At 37.3% G+C, this 6,000-nt stretch overlaps 1 long non-coding RNA gene across 1 annotated transcript; it reads left to right on the top strand.

The window, feature by feature from the left end:
• The first annotated feature begins 2,381 nt into the window (after positions 1–2,381).
• On the top strand, positions 2,382–4,349 carry LOC140166146 (uncharacterized). Its single transcript, XR_011860817.1, has 3 exons — positions 2,382–2,707; positions 3,253–3,338; positions 3,847–4,349. It is a non-coding gene; the product is annotated as an uncharacterized lncRNA (long non-coding RNA).
• The last annotated feature ends 1,651 nt before the right edge of the window (positions 4,350–6,000 follow it).

Here is a 6,000-nt window from a genome sequence, read left to right as displayed (position 1 = left end):
TGTTGCAATGCCGTAATATATTGTTGTAATGTATTGTTGTAACGTAGTAGTATATTACTGTAATTGTTGTAACGTGATAGTATATTACTGTAATGTATTGGTGTGTAATTTGTTGTTGCAATGTATTGTTGCAATGCCGTAATATATTGTTGTAATGTATTGTTGTAACGTAGTAGTATATTACTGTAATTGTTGTAACGTGATAGTATATTACTGTAATGTATTGGTGTGTAATTTGTTGTTGCAATGTATTGTTGCAATGCCGTAATATATTGTTGTAATGTATTGTTGTAACGTAGTAGTATATTACTGTAATTGTTATAACGTGATAGTATATTACTGTAATGTATTGGTGTGTAATTTATTGTTGCAATGTATTGTTGCAATGCCGTAATATATTGTTGTAATGTATTGTTATAACGTGATAGTATATTACTGTAATGTATTGGTGTGTAATTTATTGTTGCAATGTATTGTTGTAATGCCGTAATACATAATTCAATTGGAAGAAGTTGCAAGATCCTGATACAAAAGAGGAATTTCAGCTGGAACTAACAAACAGATTCCAGGTCTTGAGCATGGATGATACCACACCCATCTCTGATAGGTATGAGACCTTTGAGACAGCAGTTCGTGAAGTTGCTGAGGAAGTTATTGGAAAGCAAAAGCCATGCGGACTGCCAAGTTGGGTATCAGATGCAACCATCAGACTTAAACTTCAAAGGGATGAGGCCAAAAAGCGGTAGTCCATTTCAAAGTCTCGTCAATCTAAAGAAAGATGGAGGAACTTGAACACCAGCCTTAACAACTCCCATAAATCTGATGAGCTTGCTACACTCAATAAGCAGATGGAAGACCTGAAGCTGGCCGATGAAATGGGGAATTACACCACCACCTGGAAAATCATACACTCGCTTTCTGGGAAGAACTCAAGGAAAGGGGTAAAAGTCAAAAAGAGAGATGGATCAGCCCCAACCAGTGACCATGAACTGCTTGAGGAATGGAAGGAATATTTCAGCTCACTCCTTAACAACGACAGTGGCACAGCAGCTTCAGAACTTCCTGCACCAGCTGTTGAAGATCTTCCTATTATCACTGAGTCCCCAACTCGTGAAGAAGTAGTCTAAGCAATAGCAGCCATGAAGACCAACAAGGCAGCAGCATTGGACTGCGCTATAACTGCTGAAGCACTTCAGGGAGGAGGGGATAGCATGATTGATATGATTATCAAATTCTGTATGGAAGTATTCTCAACGCTGACACCGCCACGTCAATGGGTCACAAATGTCATCATTCCTCTACCAAAGAAAGGCGACCTCTCTCTCATGACAAACTACCGTGGTATTTCGCTTATGTCCATTGCCGCAAAAGTGTACAACAAGATCCTTCTGAACAGGATTCGACCTCACATTGATCCTTTACTGAGAAGCAACCAGGCTGGCTTTAGATCAGGTCGAAGCTGTGCTCAGCAAATACACATTTTGAGGAGGATCATGGAAGGCTTCAAGGAGTACCAACTTCCCTTGACAGTCACTTTTGTGGATTTCAAAAAAGCCTTTGACTCCATCAACAGGTCCGTCATGTTCTCAGTGCTGCGGCATTATGGAATACCAAAGGTTGTGGTCAATGCCATCCAGGTGCTCTACAAGGACTCCAATAGTGCCGTTATGGTAGATGGAAGTATCTCAGAGCCTTTCCAAGTAACAACTGGAGTGCTTCAGGGTGATGTGTTGGCACCTTTCCTGTTCATTATCCTGACTACCTCCTGAAGAAATCAACCTTTGGAATTGATGCTGGAATTGTTAAACCGATGAGGAACCGGGACGGCCGCGGACACTGTACTTACAGTATGTACAGCACCTCCTGGGAGATACTGAAGGGATGCTGCAGCCAAACAAAATTGTTTCGCTTGCCCAAGATCGCAACAGTTGGAGAAAGCTTGTAGTCGCCTGCTCCGCAGCCGACAGATGATGATGAATACAATATCGTAATATATTCGCTCTGAAGATGGCACTCGCCAGAGTTCCGAAAGCTCAGCCCTCGGCCTAGAGAAAGATCAACCCTTCCTCATGTTTACCGACCTAGAGTACCACTAAAGTAATTGCAAATCGTAATGCCGTAATATATTGTTGTAATGTATTAATGTAATGCCGCAATGTATTAAAACGTATTGTTTCAACGTCTTCCTTTAAGGGGGTACTACACCCCTGTGGTAAATTTGTGACTATTTTTGCATTTTTCTCAAAAAATAATAACACACTGGTAACAAAAGTTTTGTAGGCCTATATTATTGGGGCAAGGAATCCAATTACTACACTGAAATTTCTGTGACTCAAGACAAGCGGTTCAGTATATATGATAGGAAATGAGGTACATCCTACACAGCAAAAAATAAGGAGTAAAGTGCTACCGACTAAAGTATGTTGATTAAAAAATAGACCAATTATTTACTCATCAACGAGTAAAAGACGATATTTGACACAACTCTTTGCCAGAGTAAAAAATGGTCAATGGAAAGAAGTAAAATATTTTAATCGCCACATTGTATTTTACTCAAATCGCGTAGTAAATTCAACACGCGGAGTAAGTTTAATTCGACGACGTATTAAAATTCATGTCATCATGGCGTATAAAAGCGGAGCCGGGATGCGGGTGCAGTGTCTGCTGGTGGAATGGAGTTTGTCAGCAGTACAACCAATGTTTGAAGGTACTAATTTCATTACTATTATTCATAACTTTATGTCCATATACCTGTTACACAATTTAGAAATCTTATTGTATGATTTGAACCGGATATAGACAGGTTTTTAAGTTAGTTAAGCTTATCAGTAATTGTCATCGGCTCACCATGCTAGCTGTGTATTTGCGATCGTAACTAATGTACTAGTCTGAGCAACCTCGAAGTACATACGCTGATGTGGACCAGGCCCGGGGACCAGGGGCGGGGCGTACATGTAGCAAGCGGATAGGGTGGACAAAGTCCATGGGCCCCGAGCAAAAGCGAAAATGAAGTGGATAGGGATCAGGGCTGATAAAGGAGATGTTTAGAAGGCCTCACACTACTCCTTGTCCATATGCCCCAAAGCTCTTGCTACGTCCCTGATCCTGATGTTGACTCGTGCCACATAACTTTTTTTGCAGTTATATGTAGTAGGAGAGTGAAACCATTGCAAAATATCACTTGAAATTTTTTTCCATAGGCAGTTTTCTTTTTCAGTGCATTTATAATATTGATCTATATTTTACTTACAGATCAGATGTGACTTTGGGATTTTTGTGCTGCCCTACCTCTTTCCAGGAAAGGTATTGAAGAAAGATGCACGAACGTCAGTCAACAGGTAAATTTCTATCAATAATGTTGCATTTAACTTGCCAATTTCTTTGTGCATTTCAGAATACATGTAGTTCATTGAATGTGTAGTTCATGAAACCTCAAATGCCAAGGGAAACCCCCCTATATAACCCCTTATCCTCACCGACAGGTGTTGGCTATCGTGAACTTTGAATAATCAACCGCGAATCTTATAATTATCTTGTTTACCATTTCTGTAAATTCTTGTCTCCTAAAGTTTGTGTCCCCTTGAAAATAGCATTGCCCGCTATCACAGGAATAATAATATAATAATTATAAAGATATTTTAAATATTTGCATAAATTTAGTTATTTGTGTTTTAAACCTTCCATCTGCTTCATCACTTTCGAGTACCAAACAAATTTTGATTTATGGTTGATACAATGAAAAGGTGGTGGATTTTCTATTTTAAGGCAGCTTTATTTCACTTGAATAGTCCCAATCCATGAAATTAATGTCCTTTATTACATTTTCTTTTATTTTACATGTTTCAGGAAGGCACAGCTTTGGACTGGTTCCTCGCCAACTTTACTGGACGCACGCTGCCATTTATATACTTTAGTACTTGTGAAGCAAGTTGAATCCAGAACTGTGTTTTTATATAAATGGATAGGCAAGCTTTTTCAATGCGCAACAGTGATGAAAGTTGTAGAACTTGTGGACAAGATATACCAAATCCTTCACATACAATGACTTAGCATATCCAGTACAGGCTGATCACTGCTATTTGGCAGTTCCTGGACACTATATCAGCTACTAAAGAACCTGGTAACATTAGACAATTCTTGAGTGCTAAAACATAATGAAGTGAAGACTTAATTTCTGTCCCATTTAAAACACTCAGCATCTATAACATTAATTTTCAAATGACTTTTTCACATCAAAAGTTTTGGGAGAGGTGACCGGCTTCTATTCTATGTTTGCTCACATTGGGTAATGAGACAATAGACATGCTATATTGTGATTTATTTGATACCTATTTTGAAAATAAAACCAGGAAAATGCAGAATATTATATTTAATTTTGTATTCTTTTCATTCTTTTAGTTTAAAATACTGCTTTGTTCCAGCTGCAGATGGAGCCTCAATACAACTCGAAAGTGTTTTTTGCTTAATATTTGTTGAGTAAAATACGTTTCATGTTGCTCAAAATGTTGAGTAACACTTTACTATTCATCATTTTGCAAATCTTTTCACTCAAGTTTTACTCAAATAATGAGTAATCGTTTTAATCAACACTTGCGTAAACCTTTACTCAAGGTTAAACGAGTAAATGTTTCCTTGTTTCAGAGCAAAAAAGGGAGCTACTCAATATTGGGTAAAATTTAATCAACAAACGTTGAGCAAATATTACTCCATAGCCAATGAGTAAAATTTACTCTCATCTTTGAGTGAAAAAGGGAGCTACTCAATATTGAGTACATTTTACTCAACAAAAGTTGAGCAAATATTACTCCAAGTGAAAGAGTAAATTTTACTCTCATCTTTGAGTAAAAAGGGAGCTACTCAATATTGAGTAAAGTTTAATCAACATGTGCTGAGTAAACAATTAATCAACCGAAGCTGAGTAAAAATTACTCAAAATTCGACTAGCTCCCTTTTTACTATCGTGATGAGTAATATTTTACTCAATATTGAGCTTTTATTTTTTGCTGTGTAGCGGTACCTCATTTCTTATCATAAATAACGAACCACTTGTCTTAGGTCACTGAAACTTCAGTGTAGTAATTGGATTCCTTGCCCCTATAATATACATAACTTTTGTTACCACTGTGTTATTAGTTTTTGAGAAAAATGCAAAAATAGACACAAATTTATCGAGGGGTGTAGTACCCCCTTAATGGATATGTAATGTATATATAATTGCTATCATCGTCATGATTGTATTATTGAACTAGTATAGTAATGCATTGTATTGTTTTGTTTACATTCAACAACGTCAAGGTGGTGTTCCTTCCCTTTCCTTTGTGGTACATTACATGTATTATTTTTATGTACGATTTTGCATGGTTCAATGCATTGCAAACACTGCGTGATCATGGTGATCTTTGTTATGAAAGAAACAAAAACGCGGGTAGGATCTGACTAGATTATTGCGCTGGTGCGATTTTGTAACTGCAATAAACACATTTCCTGGTTGTGTTTGCATATGGGGTTGGAGAAAGAAAATTAGGGGTTTCCGCAATTTTTGTTAAATGAGGTTCACGACTCATTCTGATGGATACACTTGAAGAAGAACTTTTATTATGGTATATTTTGAAGAAATACGGTAATGCATCAGTGAAAAAAATCACCAAACCAATTGATTCTTCCCGGTTCCATTACTAACAGTTCCACTTACGTTTACTTACACTATTTACATATTTATGCATTAAGGGGGTACTACACCCCTGTGGTAAATTTGTGACTATTTTTGCATTTTTCTCAAAAAATAATAACACACTGGTAACAAAAGTTATGTATATTATTGGGGCAAGGAAAGCAATTACTACACTGAAATTTCAGTGACTCAAGACAAGCGGTTCAGTATATATGATAGGAAATGAGGTACATCCTAGCGGTACCTCATTTCTTATCATAAATAACGAACCGCTTGTCTTGAGTCACTGAAATTCCAGTGTAGTAATTGGATTCCTTGCCCCTATAATA

This window comes from Amphiura filiformis, chromosome 12, assembly GCF_039555335.1.
Source record: "Amphiura filiformis chromosome 12, Afil_fr2py, whole genome shotgun sequence".
Lineage (NCBI taxonomy): Eukaryota > Metazoa > Echinodermata > Ophiuroidea > Amphilepidida > Amphiuridae > Amphiura > Amphiura filiformis.
Note: the sequence above shows the minus strand (reverse complement) of the source record. Positions and strands in the feature narration are given on the sequence as shown.